This window comes from Sceloporus occidentalis, unplaced genomic scaffold, assembly GCF_023333645.1.
Source record: "Sceloporus occidentalis isolate IW3139 unplaced genomic scaffold, rSceOcc1.0.p SCAF_45, whole genome shotgun sequence".
Taxonomy (NCBI): domain Eukaryota; kingdom Metazoa; phylum Chordata; class Lepidosauria; order Squamata; family Phrynosomatidae; genus Sceloporus; species Sceloporus occidentalis.
This window is the reverse complement of record NW_028317025.1, coordinates 10,001-26,920: the sequence shown is the minus strand read 5'-3', so window position 1 is coordinate 26,920 and position 16,920 is coordinate 10,001.

The following is a 16,920-nucleotide window of genomic DNA, read 5'->3' as shown; positions in this document are numbered from 1 at the left end:
GCACAGATTGTATTTCAACATGAGCAAGGTAAACTCAAAAACATAGAACATGAATGGTCAATAGTCTCAGGTACATCTTGGTGGAAAAACTTTGCTAAGTCAACAGAAATTATGGCAAAATCATCTGTTGGCTCCGCTATCACCAATGTTTTGTTACATCCATTTATTATTGTTTTATTTGTGTCTTTTATATGTATTATTTTTCAAATATGTTTATTATGTAGAATAAGAAAATCATATTTAACTATTCGAGAAAAGATAAAGCAAGGAGAGATGATATTAAGGGAAACTTTAAGACGTAGGATGCATCAGTCTTCCACAGATTCTTTTTTATAATATTATCGTTTACATATCTTCCTGCACTCACTGAATGTGATATGAATGTGATACGAATGTTGTATGAATGGACAGCAAACATTTATTTATGGTACATAACCATAAACAGGGGGAAGTGTAAGAAATCATTTTTATACTTTTATTTTGTTCTGCACATTTTAGGCCTGAATGCAACTTGAGTGCTAGGAACATATGGTATCAATTAAGTGACGTAGCTTAGAGGGTCTTCTGTGGAATGCCGGTGTATCCTATTACTGTTCCAATAGGATTCCTTTACGTATACCCTAACCAAATGTAAAGGGGTATAAATTGGCATGACTACAAGGACAAGGTCTCTTTCCACGCCCTTTCCACGCTCTTTCCACGCTCTCATCTTCATCTCACCAAGATACTTAGCCTACAGTACCTTTTATCAACATTTGTTCCAGCATTGGTATTGTATGAATTGATAATTTGTTATCGAATAAACCTTATTAATAAGACATAGAAGCTGTGGTCTTGATTGCTGTTTGATCACTGGAGAAGCTTAGATATTCAAGACAAAGAATATTCTAACAGAAAGGTACAGACAGGCCATAAGAAACACACCGAAGGCTGGATATTGTTTTGAGACAGTCTGTATTGGATTAAACTGACAAGGCAGGTAAGTGGAACACAGGACTGGTCTTGAGTGGCAACATAGCTGGAAAGCCCTCGGACAGGGCACACGGCAGGAAGTCCTCATGTCAAGGCACACAGACATACGGTAGGAAGTTCTCACGGCAGGGCACCGGGCACATGGTAGGGAGCCTTCAGGCGCCTTCAGGCAGAGCACACATAGTCAGGCAAGCCGGATCAGAACCAGAAAGACGAATCAATGCCGAATTGGAATCCAGAAGCAGAGTCAGAACAAGCCTGGTTAATACCAGGAGATCACGAATAAGAGCCAACTCAGGAGCCAAGAGCAATGTCAGGACAAGCTGGGTCAAAACCGGTAGAATCCACCAGGGGACAGCACAGGCCCTGGAAGCAGAGAAACAGCAAAATTGAATACACTACAATGCAGGTATGATGGAATAATGGATTCAACAGGTATTTAAGGGGAAGGGTTCCAGGTAAGCAGATGCAGCTAGTCAGTTCTTTAGCATACTGTGATTAATACCACTTTTAATTATAAGTCCCGGGCTATTGGTGCAAGCTTTCCTAGTTTTTACAAGTAGCTGTAAGAAAAATGTGTCCAATAATTATACATTATTAAGAGCCAATTTAAATATATAAGCACGAGCTAGAATTATCTATGAAAGGTTAGCCCATGAGAATTCACAATGACGTCAGTGGTTAGTCCTGGCCACGTCCCGCAAGGGAAGGCTTCGGGTAGCCGGAGCCCAGAAGTTCTCAGGTATGGTAATCAGTACACTAAAAAAAGTCATGATACACCTGAAGCCACAAGTTAGGGCCACTAATCCTTTTTAATAAAATATGCAGATTGAAATAGAGTAAATAACACAAAACCTTCACTCTCATTGATTTCTGGGCCTGGAATGTTTTGCCCTCTGAAGTGACTACAAATTCAGGAGGACATTTTATCTGTGGATTAAATAGTTCAATTGTATGTTAATTTATGTGATGCTTCAGCCAACCCCCTCCCTTGTGTATTGATGTCCCCACCCTTTTTGTATTTGCTAATGTGGACCTCTTGTTTATTGATGCCCCCACTGCCCTATTGATTTTGTAATACCGCAACCTAGCCACCCCTCTTTTGTATTATTTATGTCCCAAGGGAATCCCCCCCCCCTGAATATGGGTCCACTTTCCTATAACCCCTAACTATTTTTTTGGTAATACCGTATTTGCTCGATTATAAGAAAGTTTTTTCCAGAGCAAATGCTCTGAAAAATACCCCTCGTCTTATAATCGGGGTCGTCTTATAATGAGACCTCAGATAGGTCTGACTATGAGACTAAGATCAAGATCCCCCGCAGCGATGCAGGGGACCTGGATCCTCCTGCCCCCCCCCCACTTACCGGTACTTCTGAGTCCCCGGTGCTTAGTCCGGGCAGCATGTAGAGCTCTACGCGATTCGCGTAGACAACTTCCGCTGCCGCCGGGAGGAGGTGCGGTTAGCAGCGGGGGTTGTCTGCGTGCATCGCGCAGACCTTCCCCGGCTGCCAGAGATCGGGCGGGGAAGGTCTGTGAGATGGACACAGACAACCCTCGCTGCTAACCGCACCTCCAGAAGTTGTCTACGCGAATCGCGTAGAGCTCTACATGCTGCCCGGACTACGCGCCGGGAACTCAGAAGCTCCGGTAAGTTTGGAGGAGGGAGGGGGAGGGAGTGTTAAATGGGGGGCATAAGGCATTTCTGGAGGCAGAGTGCTCTGTGAAATGCATTTTAACCCCCTTAATGCCACTCTGCTTCCAGAAATGCCTTTTAACCCTCTAAAAGCCACTCTGCCTCCTGCAATGCCTTATACCTCCCTATATGCCACTCTGCCCCATAATATGCCTTTTAACCCCCTAAATGCCAGAGTGGCATAAAGGGGTATAAGGCAATTCTGGAGGCAGAGTGGCACATAGGGGGTCAAAAGGCATATCATGGGGCACAGTGGCATTTAGAGGGTTAAAAGGCATATCATGGGGCACAGTGGCATATAGGGGGTATAAGGTATTTCTGGGGCAGAGTGGCAAGCCAGGGGGAAGATGTGCATAACTGGGGGGGCAGGTTGAAAAAAAAAGTTAATAAAAACAAAATATTTTTCTCAATCATAGCTTTAATTTAAAAAAAATTGTTTACATAGTTTACATGAATTAACATTTAGTGGTAAAACTTTTTTCCTATAGGGTCGTCTTATATTCAGGCTTTTTCTTTTTTTCATAAATTAATATTCAGATTTTGGGGGTCGTCTTATAAACTCTTCGGTGAGCCTGCCCCCTTGAACTTCACGTCTTAAAAGGGGCAGGACGAAGAGCTGAGGCACTAATGCTACTGGGCCGCACGGTCTGGCCCTGCATCGTTGAAACCAGCCAAATCAATTTACCCCATCAAACCATAGATTTTTGAAAACAAGACACCCCAGGGTATTGGATTCTTTTTGTGCCAGGATTTTTGAGAAGATACAGCTGCAATTTTTTTATTTAATTTTTAATTTTACATTGTTCGGACATATTTTCTTAGAACTGGATGATTCCCCTTATGATGTCATGGTGACATAATTGGGGTTTTTTATTTTTAAATTGCAATACATTTTTATTTATTTTTTAACTTTTTACATTTTCATTTTTTTAAATGTATCTCACTGATCACATAGGGATTAGTGAACTGGGCTCCACTGACCTGCATGGTTGGCTGTAAGGGGACCTCAAGCCTACAGGGGGAGGTCAAAGTTCGCTGGAGCATCTGTTCCCTCTGGAACAGGTGGCAGTTTGAAACGCTTCTATGAGTGATCAATTGGGGCCTCTGAATTTCTTTTTTTGAATCGCTAAATGCCTTTATGTAGAGGCACTTAAGCAACACTGGCTAAGCTTAGGAGGAGATTGGAGTTTTTTGGAGGTTTTCAATGTTTTTAGCCACTTTTATTATGGTGAATACAACAGCTCCTAGGAGTGAGTGTATGGGGCCCCTGCATTTTTTTTTTTTTTTAGTGTGGCTCGATGCCTTGATGTCAAGGTGTTGCAGCAATACCAGCTGAGTGAAGAAAGCAATCATTGATTGCTTTCTACACTCGTACAAACCCATGAAGTACCAGACACGCCAATTGTTGTTAAGGGGATGCATGTAGATAATGTGCCTGGCACGTCTATTGTCGTCATGGGGATGATGTAATTTCAGATGCAAGATGGATGCTACTAAAATTTTAAGGAACCTCACAGCCATTATATGCGTTTCATTGCATTTGGTGCCTTAAGTGTCACTTTAAATAGTAACTCAGCAAAGCTAGTGGAACATGAATTATAGTCATAACTAGAGGCCACTAGATGGCACCACTAAATTAAAAATACAAGATTGTGAGTGCTACTTAGTGGACACAAATGATGCTGGATGCTTCCAGGTCTGTTGCTTTCAGCTAAGCCCTGCACTCTAATCATAAGTAGGCGGTGATGATCAGGTCAGATCATATTTGCAAGAAGAAGGAAAAAAAAGGCACACTAATCTGATTAGATTAGTAACAGCCTTGGGCCGCCTATGATATATTGTTTAGTTTAGTTGTAGTTTACCCTGAAAAATATGAGATGCAAAGTAAGTTGAAACCACTTTGCACACTCATGATTTGGGGAGCTTTTGTGACTATGTACTACTGAAATACCACACGTATGTGGTATTTATGTGCTCAAGTGAAGTGGGGATTTTTTTGTGTGTGTTTACTGTATCCCAAAATTTGCCTTACATTGCAGAGAGCCTGCCTCTGCTATCTTTGCCCCACAAACACTTACATGTTTCTCTCATGAGTGATCGGGCAGCAGGGGAGAGTTGGGGCTGTCTGAGGCAGGAGTGCCTGCTAGTGATGTCCGGATCATGAACGAATCGTTCATTTGATCCGGTTCTTTTTAGTGATCAGGATGAATCGGTTCAGTAGACTGAACGATTCATTTGTAGCGGTTCAGTCTGTGAATCATGCAGCTGTAACCTGATCCTAGAGCTGTGAGTCATCTGCAGAGCACTCAGACACAGACTCTGGGGTCAGGTTACAGCTCATTAATTCACAGAGGAACGATGACTCATAGAGTCAGAGAGTCGTTCAAAGAGTCGAATGATCCGAAGAGTCGAATGATTCAAATGATTCGAATCTTACAGGGATCCGGATCTTACAAGGATCCGAATCTTACAGAGATTCGAATCATTCAGAGAATATTACTGATACCATAATTTTATAAATAAATACATTAATAATGTTCACACTGCCCCCAGGATTTAGGTTCCCGTGAGTTTGCCCCCCTTTACCTATAACTGCACCTACAGTTAACTTTATTAAATTAATTAAATTAACCCTCAGTCATCAGCATAAAATTAACCCTTATACCCCATCAACCATAACTGCCCCTGAAATTAACCGTAAAGATCCCATTAACCATAATGGCCCCTGAAATTAACCCTAAAGACCCCATTAACCATAACGGCCCCTGAAATTAATTGCATGTACTCCAGATAAATTACCTAATAAATTGGTATGGTTGATGGGGTCTTTAGTGTTAATTTAGGGGCAGTTATGCTTAATGGGGTGTTTAGTGTTAATTTAGGGGCATTTATGCTTAATGAGGTGTTTAGGGTTAATTTGGGGGCAGTTATGCTTAATGGGGTGTTTAGGGTTAATTTGGGGGCAGTTATGCTTAATGGGGTCTTTAGTGTTAATTTGGGGGCAGTTATGCTTAATGGGGTCTTTAGTGTTAATTTGGGGGCAGTTATGCTTAACGGGGTGTTTAGGGTTAATTTAGGGGCAGTTATGCTTAATGGGGTCTTTAGTGTTAATTTGTGGACAGTTATGCTTAATGGGGTGTTTAGGGTTAATTTAGGGGCAGTTATGCTTAATGGGGTCTTTAGTGTTAATTTAGGGGCAGTTATGCTTAATGGGGTCTTTAGTGTTAATTTGTGGACAGTTATGCTTAATGGGGTGTTTAGGGTTAATTTGGGGGCAGTTATGCTTAATGGGGTGTTAAGGGTTAATTTTAGGGGCAGTCATGGTTGATGGGGTGTTAAGGGTTAATTTTAGGGGCAGACATGGTTGATGGGGTGTTTAGGGTTAATTTAATGGTGAGGGTTAATTTAATTAATTTCATAAAGTTAGCTTAAGGTGCAGTTGCAGGTAAAGGGGAATGTAAATCCTGGGGGCAGTGATTATTAATGTATTTATTTATAACAGTATAGTGATATTCTCTGAATGATTAGAATCCCAATGAAGGCAGAGAGTCGTTCAAAGATCCGGATCTTACAATGATCCGGATCTTACAGTGATCCGGATCTTACAGTGATCCGGATCACTCTAAGATTCGGATCCCTGTAAGATCCGAATCTTTGAACGACTCTCTGCCTTCATTGACATCACTGGAGGCAGGGGGGAGGATTCATAATGAAAGGGGTGGGGCCAATCGTTAGTGTGCCTGCACGGAGTTACTGGAAAACAGTAACTCCTGTGAGTCACACTGAGTGATCCGAAGATTCGGATCATGAATCGGATCATTTCAGTGAACAAATCGAAATGATCCGATTCACTTTAATGATCCGAACTTCCCATCACTAGTGCCTGCTACGTTTTAACACAGGACATATATACCGTATTGACCCAATTATAGGATGCAACCGATTATAGGTCACACCCTTGTTGGGACTATTTTAAAGAAAAAACACACATTAGTGTAATTGTAAAACAGTATTTTATTTAATGAACAGGAATACATGTATTTTAACACTTTTGGTATCTATTATGCATAGTCCTGCTTTTGACAGCATATGTTATATACAAACAAAAATTTGGAAAACCATTTAGTAGTTATGAATAAAGAAGGGGAAAGGAATGGACATTTGGAAAGTAGAGATAGGGAGAAGACAAAGAAAATGGGAACAAATATCAGAACCATATTTTAGAAAGACAACCCTTCCTTTTAAGATTAGGAGAGTGTAAATCAAAAGGAGGCTGGTGGGAGCAGTCCTCATCCTCTCCCCTGTGTAACAATCAACATCATTAGCAAATGTTCTGAAGTCATCACTAAAAACTGTGTGTGTGTTTTTTTTGTTTTTTTACATTTACATACCTCCCAACATTTTAAAATGTGAAAGAGGGACACTTTTTTTTTTTTTTTAAATCTCGCAGAACTCACCAATACAAGCAATTGCACTTCACAATGTCGTGCTTGCACCGCCACTTAAAGCTCGCTTAATTTTTGTCAGCACAGTCAAGTATATTAAACATGCATGCAAATTACACTCTAATGGGCATTGTATTGGGCAAAGCAGACAATAAGAAGGACTTAGGTATAAGTTGCAAAAGCCAGTAAGGTATTGGCATGCATAAAGAGGAGTATTAAATCACAAGATGAAAATATAATTTTACCTCTTAAAAAGCAATGGTGAGGCCTCACTTTGAATATGCAGTTCAATTTTGGGCACTAGTTTTGAAAGAATGATGTTACAGAGCTGGAGAAAGTGCACAGTTAATTAGATGAATAGAGAATTTTAGTTATGAAGAAAGACTAGGAAAACTGAACTTGTTTGCACTTCAAAAGAGACGTCTAAGAGGATCTGATCACATTGTACAAATACATACAGGGGCGCAGGGGAGGGCTGGCAGCCTAAGAACTGGGGCCCATACACTCTCAAATATGAATTCACTGGAAGGGCTGATTGGGGACAGAGCTGACACTGGGGAGCTAATTGGGGACAGCAATGACATAGGGGGACTGAATGGGGACAGAGGTGACACTGGGAGGGGCTGATTGGGGACAGAGGTGACACTGGGGAGCTGAGCTTGTGTGTCTATTTGTTGTCCCCCCCCCAGACACACTTACACAGAGACACCTAGGCACACAGCCAGACACACTTACACACAGACACACCTAGGCACACAGCCAGACACACAGACACAAGAGATTTCAGCATCAGCATAGAAAAGGGTTTTTCACAGTAAGAACAATAAGAATATGGAATTCTCTGCCTATGGATGTTGTATTATCTAACTCTGTGGATATTTTTAAGAAAGGTCTGGATGCTTTTCTGGTTAACCCCTTCAGTCCCAGGCAGTGTTCCCTTTAAGCTGTGCGCTTGTGCGCGCGCACATAGCTTTCAGAGGGAGCGCACACGAACAAAAATTGTGCGCACAACCAGTAGCATACCGAAGGGGGGGGCGATCCGCTACCGGTTGTGTGCACAGCACCCCTCGGGAGACGGACAGTAACGTCCGCCGCTAGAGGAGCAAGCTAGGTTGGGGAGATCAAGGATCTCCCTCCAACCGGCTTAAAATCAATCAAGGGAGCGGGAGGTCTGTTAATACAGACCTCCGATCCTGCTCCCTTGCGATGCGAGCGGCAACTGATGCCGTGCGTCGGGATTTGATGTCAGATCCCGGCGCACAGCACTGAAGCCACACCCACCGTCTTTACTGCACCGGAAGGAGAGGATACAGAAGAGGAAGAACGAAGAGGAGGAAAAGTGACAGAGAAAAGGTAGGAAAACATTCTGTGAGAGTAAATTACTAAGTGTGTGAGAGTGATGGGTTTTATGCTGTAGTTTAAACTGAATGTGAATGAGTGTGTGTGTGTGATAGCATGGATGTGTAAGTGTGTGTGGGGGGATAGCATGGCATAGGGAGGCTGTAATCATATTCCTATCATGCTCATGTTCCAGCATGTACTGGCTGCCTGGGCATGATAGGAGTGAGATTGCTGGTAGCAATTATATATTTTTTTTGTTCAATTTTGGTGTGTTAACCACACCTTTATTAAAAGTATGTAACATACCAAAATTGGACAGAAAAATTCGATAACAATATTAATTTATATTAAATCCCACTCCTATCATGCCCAAGCAACCAGTACATGCTAGAACCTGGGCATGATAGGAGTGTGATTGCTGTTAATCATATATATATATATTATTGATTTTTTTTGTCTAATTTTGGTTTTACTTTTAATAAGTGTTTTTTTTTGTTTTTGTTTTTAAATGTGTGGGGGGTCATTTTCGGTTTCAGTCAAGTGAATGCTAAATAGTGTGTGTGTATATATATATATATATATAGATAGATAGATAGATAGATAGATAGATAGATAGATAGATAGATACTAGGCCAGAAACTAAAGTGGTAGGCCTACACCACATCAATGTTTGGCTTAGTATATAGTGATTGGGGTTATGCTGCATTATTGTCAATGTCTGGCTCAATGTATAGTGATAGGTGTTATGTTGTACCACGGTCAATGTGTGCCTCGCTATATAGTGATAGGTGTTATGCCGTACCACCGTCAGTGCGTGCCTCAGTATATAGTGATAGATATTCTGCTGTACCACTGTCAGTGTTTGCCTCAGTATATAATGATAGCAGTTATGCTGTACCACCGTCAATGTTTGCCTCAGTATATAATGATAGCAGTTATGCTGTAACACCGTCAATGTCTGCCTCAGTATATAGTGATAGGTGTTATGTTGTACCACCGTCAATGTCTGCCTTAGTAAATAATGATAACATTTGAAAAAAAACAAATGTTTTATATATTTTCCCTCTGAATCCTCACAAAATTAGTTAAAGTGATGGAAAATCCCCTCCAAGTTTATCAATTCAGGTGTCCTGATTTCAGAAATACCTAATTTATATGGAATTTCCATACTTTCCCAGCACTTATAGGGAACATACTATAAGGTGTACATTGTTACGTATAATTTTTTCATTAGGTATTATGGGCTTGCAACTCTAATTTTAAACAAATAAATCAAAAATACCCACAAAAGTATATATTTCTGTAAAGCAGACAACCCAGGCTATCCTTTCAGGGGTATTTGGGCATTCTTCACGCAGCTATTTGGCCACCAATCACTGTCAAAGGTGGCCTGCAGAATTTTTTTGCACAGGGTATGTGTTACGGCAGAGAAACCCAGACAAAATTTTTAGCTGCATCTCCTGATTACGGATACGGAGATTACGGAGATTCCCCGGAGATACCTCTAATCCTAGACAGACCCTGCAGGCTATATCCTGTCCTCCGATGACGTTCTGGGTGACGTCAGCAGTGACAAGACCCGGAAGGGAATGCGCGATCGGGCATTTTTAAACTGTAACAGTTTTTCGGCGTTCGCGCCGGGAGCTGTTATAGGAGATCGGGTAGCAGAAAGCCAGACGATGCTGGCTTCTGCTGACAGGGGGTGGGGGGGTCCAGGCTGATCTCCCGTGTAGCGGCAGGGATGTGTACCTGCCGCTGCAAGAAAGGCAGGACGTACTGGTGCATCCATATGTGTTTATTTAGATGCGTTTTATGGACGTACCAGTACGTCTATAGGGGGACTGAAGGGGTTAAGCATTACATAAATGGCTACAACTTGATATGTGTGAAGGGTTGAACTTGATGGACTGAAGTCTTTTTTCAACCTACTATACTATACTATACTATACATCAGGGCTCGACAAACGCCTAGGTGTTTGTGAGCCAAACCTATAATTGGGTCCAGATCCCCCGCGGCACTGCAGGGGACTTGGATCTTCCTTTCCGGCAGCAGCGGACGTCTGTGCGATGCAGACAACCCCGCTGCTGCCGGTGGCTCCACCCACCCTCCTCACTGAACAGGGCTGTCACTGCCCATGAAGGTCACTGAGTCGCGCTGGCCAGCTGACTCAATTCTATTTCGGATCAACGGGGACAGCTTCTTAAAATGCCACCCCTGTTGATTCGAAATAGAAGTGAGTCAGCCGGCGCCGCTCAATAACTTTGGTGGGCGGCACCAGCGCTGCTCAATGACCTTTGTGGGCGGTGCCAGCACCATTCAGTGAGGAGGGTGGGTGGAGCCACCGGCAGCAGTGGGGTTGTCTGCATCGTACAGTGGGAATCTAACAGAGTGCACATCGGGGTCTTCGGTCAGGTAAGTTGAAGTAACTGGGGGCATGCTTGGCAGTGGGAGGATGGGACAAAGATGGCTATGGGAGACTGGGGGCAAAGGCAAACTCTGTCCCCAATTTCCTATAGGCATCTTTGCAACTAAATAGCTTCCCATAGTCCCATGTTTAGTGACAAAGATGCATTTGGGAAACTGGGGGCAAGGGACAGAGTTAATTAATGGGATTAACTAATGGTAATTTAAAGTATGCACTGGTGCTTTTTAGATGATTGCTTGAGATTTTTTTAATGTGACAAATGCAATTGATAAAACATCAAAGGAGGCATCATAGATTTGTAAAAAAAAAATAAATACTTTTTGAAAAAAAAGTTGAAAACGGCATGTACCAATTCGAGTCAAATTGTTTCTTCAGTTTTCACCTTGTTTTCAAGAAGTAGATTTACAAAAATGTTTAGTGGCTCTTTGTTTTATTAATAGCATTTGTCACATAAACAATTCACAATCAATTATCTAAAACGCACCAGTGCATTCTTTGTCCAGACTTCTATTGAACACTTTGATGTCTGAGTCTCTGTGTGTGAGAGAGACTGCCTGAGTCTCTCTGTGTGTGAGAGACACTGCCTGAGTCTCTCTGTGTGCGAGAGACACTGCCTGAGTCTCTCTGTGTGCGAGAGACACTGCCTGAGTCTCTCTGTGTGCGAGAGACACTGCCTGAGTCTCTCTGTGTGCGAGAGACACTGCCTGAGTCTCTCTGTGTGCGAGAGACACTGCCTGAGTCTCTCTGTGTGCGAGAGACACTGCCTGAGTCTGTGTGTGCGTGTGTGAGAGAGACACTGCATGAGTCTCTGTATGCGTGTGTGAGAGAGAGACTGCCTGAGTCTCTGTGTGCGTGTGTGAGAGAGAGAGACTGCCTGAGTCTGTGTGCGTGTGAGAGAGAGAGAGACTGCCTGAGTCTCTGTATGCGTGTGTGAGAGAGAGAATGCCTGAGTCTCTGTGTGCGTGTGTGAGAAAGAGACTGCCTGAGTCTGTGTGCATGTGTGAGAGACTGCCTGAGTCTGTGTGTGTCTGAGAGACTGCCTGAGTCTGTGTGTGTGTCTGAGAGACTGCATGAGTCTGTGTGTGTGTGTGTGTGTGTCTGAGAGACTGCCTGAGTGTGTGCATGTGTGTGAGAGAGAGACTGCCTGAGTGTGTGTGTGAGGTTTTTATTTTTTAGTACAAAATCTCTGAAGTGGTTACTAAAAAAATTGAATTCCATCACTGGCTCTAAGTGATGTGCAGCATCAATACACAAGGGAGGGCAGCAAGCCAGGTTTCAGCATGTACTCCTATCATGCCAAGTTAGCCAGTACATGCTGGAACCTGGGTATGTCTGGGCAGGATTGTGATTGCTGTTAACAATCAATAACGATCGTTGTCAACGATTTTCCTTATGCATTAGTTGAATGATCGATTCATTGTTAAGCTGACGGCTGACTTTTCTGCTACTTGGAGCGAGTGCAATGTGCGTTGCTGGGTTAAGGTTCTGGGGCAAAGTGCGGGATTGAGTGCTGGGGCAAAGTGTGAGTGCTGGGGTAAAGTGTGAGACTGAGTGCTGGGGCAATTTGTGAGTGCAGGGCAAAGTGCTGGGGCAATTTGTGAGTGCAGGGCAAAGTGCTGCGGCAAAGTGTAAGTGCAGGGCAAAGTGCTGGGGCAAAGTGAGGGCTGGGGTAAAGTGTGAGACTGTGAGTGCTGGGCAAAGTGCTGGGGCAAAGTGTGAGTGCTGAGGCAAAGTGTGAGTGTAGGGCAACAAAAGTCCTGGCTCCTAACTTTTTAGCTGGCTCCTAGATTTAAAACAAATTTGTCAAGCCCTGCTATACATGCCATGCTGGTAGAATCCCAGCCAGGTGTCAGCCCTAAGTGTGCAGGCTCCTGTGAGGGAAGCTTGCGGGCCAGTGTGTGCGTAGAAAAGCTGTTGTAGTTGCGACCATGGTTATTATACCACTTGCATCAGACAACTAAGCACTAACTGTAGGGTGTGATGGGATATAGTTTAATGGATACAAGTAGGGAAGCCCAGGGTAAAAGGATGTGAAAATATCGTATCCAGGACAATGTAAAATGCAGTCCTTTCCAATGATCTGTGTAAAAGAAATAATACCATGGCACAGTATAGCAAGTAAAAAAAGTGTGGCCCCTATTTATTGGAGCAACTTACAAGAAGTGGTGGCTCACAAAGTGAGCTGTAACAGCATAAAAGCAAAGGCAATCCACGAGGAATCCACTGGTAAGTGATGATATGAATGGATGAAGATAAAATATGCCTCTCTACGCGTTTCACCAGGTGCTGTCCTGGCTTTCTCAGGAGACACATTTGCTGATCAAAAATAAATCGATAGTAGTCTACTATTATCTGACTACTAGCCTGACTACTATTACCGATTTTTTTTTTAAATCTGCCACTCAAAGAGTTAAACAATGTTAATTCATTTCACTCACTTTCAGTTTCCATCTCACAATGAAGAATTCTTCAAATCCATTTAGTTTCATTTTCATATTATTTCTGGGAATTGTCTGTGTAGCAGACACAACATGGAGGAATATCCTTATTCTCTAAATGTTAGATGTTCTAAGGAGCTGAGTGATAATCAAACTTCACATCTGCAGCGGTACTTTTCCCTGCAAAGAAAATCCAGAGGAGAAAATAATAAAGTATCTATGCTTTCTTCTAAATTGTTCAAAGTGAGCTTCCAGGAACAAATAGGTAAGAGAGTATGTTTATACTTTCATTTTGTAGCATAACCACATAACTAAGTAAAACCTACATTTTGACTGAGCAACTCTAGTTCCTTTTAATAACCCATGTTTGTAGTGCATCTGAACAGTTTATCACAAGTGCATTGCTATGTGTTTAAAGGTTGTGCAATGAATTGTTCTGTAAAATGACTTCTTCCTCTGTAGGGAAAATATACAAAAATAGAGGAGCATAAAAGGCATAGAAATTTAGATTCCTGGGTTGCAGCACCTCACCTGAGTTAGCCCCCCTCCCTTATTAAGAATTTGAACAGCGCTGAATTCTTGCTTTGGTTTGTGTACTTATCGGTCATTAATACCGTATTTGCTTGATTATAAACGAGGTTTTTTTCAGAGCAAATGCTCTGAAAAATACCCCTCGTCTTATAATCGGGGTCGTCTTATAATCAGATGAGACTATTAGACGACTAAGATCCAGATCCCCCCGCAGCTGCAGGGGACCTGGATCCTCCTGCCTCCCCCATGCCCCACTTACTAGTGCTTCTGAGTCCCCGGTGTGTAGCCGTCGATTCGTGTAGGTGTGGCTAGCAGCGGGGGTTGTCTGCGTCCATCGCGCAGACCTTCCCCGGCTGTCAGATATCAGAGTTCCCCGCACCGGCTACATGACAGGAGAGTCAGAAGAACGGGTAAGTTCGGGGGGGGGGGGAGTGTTAAATGGGGGGCATACGGCATTTCTGGAGGCAGAGTGTTCTATGAAATGCCTTTTAACCCCCTTAATGCCACTCTGCCTCCAGAAATGCCTTTTTAACTCTCTATACGCCACTCTGCCTCCTGAAATGCCTTAAGCCTCCCTATATGCCACTCTGCCCCATAATATGCCTTTTAACCCCCTTAATGCCAGAGTGGCATATAGGGGTATAAGGCATTTCTGGAGGCCGGGTGGCACATAGGGAGTCAAAAGGCATATCATGGGGCACAGTGGCATATAGGGTTAAAAGGCATATCATGGGGCACAGTGGCATATAGGGTTAAAAGGCATATCATGGGGCACAGTGGCATATAGGGTTAAAAGGCATATCAAGGGGCACAGTGGCATGTAGGGGGTATAAGGCATTTCTGTGGCAGATGTGCATAACTGGGGGGGCAGGTTGGAAAATAGAAGGAAATAAAACCAAAATATTTTTCTCAATCATAGCTTTTATTAAAAAAAATTGTTTACATAAATTAACATTTACTGGTCAAACTTTTTTCCTATGGGGTCGTCTTATATTCAGGCTTTTTCTTTTTTTCCTAAATTAATATTCAGATTTGGGGGGGTCGTCTTATAATCAGGGTCGTCTTATAATCGAGCAAATACGGTATTCTAGTAGCAGCCAACTCACCCGAGTTAGCCCTCCATATCTTTAGTATTTGAAACAAAAATCATTGCATTTGTTAGATCAAACGGGCTAACCCATAACCGGCCCCCACCTCAATTAAAAACTTGGACAAAATCTTATTGGTTATGATAGCTCCACATTGTATTGGTTTGATCAGCCAAAATCTAGCCGCTGATATATATATATATATATATATATATATATATATATATAATATACCGTATTTGCTCAATTAAAAGACGACCCCCCCAAATCTGAATATTAATTTAGAAAGAAAAGCCTGAATATAAGACGACCCTATAGGAAAAAGGTTTTACTAGTAAATATGAATTCATATAAACAATTATTCCATATTTAACCCCTTCAATCCCGGAGAAATTTTGCCATTTTTGCGCTATGTCGGTTCAGCGATGATTCTCTTTTACTGTGAATAGTGTACCCATATAAACTATATATTGTTTTTTCAAGGAGAGATAGAGCTTTCTTTTGATACCATAGTTGGATGATTAGCTGAAAATTTAGAATTAGAAATTTAGTAAAAAGTAGCAAGAATTAGAAAAAAAAATCTGTGTTTTTTTCATTTTCCCTCTGAATCCTCACAAAATTAGGTAAAAAGACAGAAAATTCCATCCAGATTTATCCATTTAGGTGTCCTGTAGATGTCGATGTGCCCAAAGTGCCCGTTCCCGGCCGCCTAAGTTGATCGCGGCCGGCCGGCAGTTTTGCTCTAAGTCCCCGTTTTTGGCAGGTCAAGTTGCTTGAGAAACCCTGGAAGTCAATGAGGTCGGATTTGCCGGCCGCATCCGACCCTCGCTCCATCGAAGTCGGCATGCCTTGCCGGATTTTCCCGGTGGTGACGTGGAACTCCGTCCCGGTTCGCCAGGGACGTCAGGCACCCTCCGCCGGATATATAGGGAAGCTGCTGCTGCTTGTTCCAGAGAGCCGGCTCCCAACGACCTCGCGAAGCCCAGCCCGGGTGCCGGCCATGTCCCGGCCCCGGCCCCGGGAACCCCACCGTCCTGTAGACCTCCGAGGGTCCCGCCCGGGGCTCCACGGACCTCGGGAGGACCAGCCCGGGTGCCGCACCGGCGGTCCAACCCGCCCATGTCCCGGGCCGTGTCCCGGGAACACCACCTTGGGGCAGACCCCCGAGGGTCCCGCCAGGGGCTCCACGGACCTCGGGAGGACCAGCCCGGGTGCCGCACCGGCGGTCCAACCCGCCCAAGTCCCGGGCGGTGTCCCGAGAACACTACCTTGGGGCAGACCCCCGAGGGTCCCGCCAGGGGCTCCCCGGACCTCGGGGTGCCCAGCCCGGGTGCAGCACCGGCGGTCCAACCCGCCCAAGTCCCGGGCCGGGTCCCGGGAAGAGCACCTAAGGCAGAGCCCCGAGGGTCCCGCCAGGGGATCCCCGGACCTCGGGGTGCTCAGCACGGGTGCAGCACCGGCGGTCCAACCCGCCCAAGTCCCGGGCCGGGTCCCGGGAACACCACCATGGGGCAGACCCCCGAGGGTCCCGCCAGGGGCTCCACGGACCTCGGGAGGACCAGCCCGGGTGCCGCACCGGCGGTCCAACCCGCCCAAGTCCCGGGCCGTGTCCCGAGAACACTACCTTGGGGCAGACCCCCGAGGGTCCCGCCAGGGGCTCCCCGGACCTCGGGGTGCCCAGCCCGGGTGCAGCACCGGCGGTCCAACCCGCCCAAGTCCCGGGCCGGGTCCCGGGAAGAGCACCTAAGGCAGAGCCCCGAGGGTCCCGCCAGGGGCTCCCCGGACCTCGGGGTGCCCAGCCCGGGTGCCGCACCGGCGGTCCAACCCGCCCAAGTCCCGGGACGGGTCCCGGGAACACCACCATGGGGCAGACCCCCGAGGGTCCCGCCAGGGGCTCCCCGGACCTCGGGAGGACCAGCCCGGGTGCCGCACCGGCGGTCCAACCCGCCCAAGTCCCGGGCCGGGTCCCGGGAAGAGCACCAT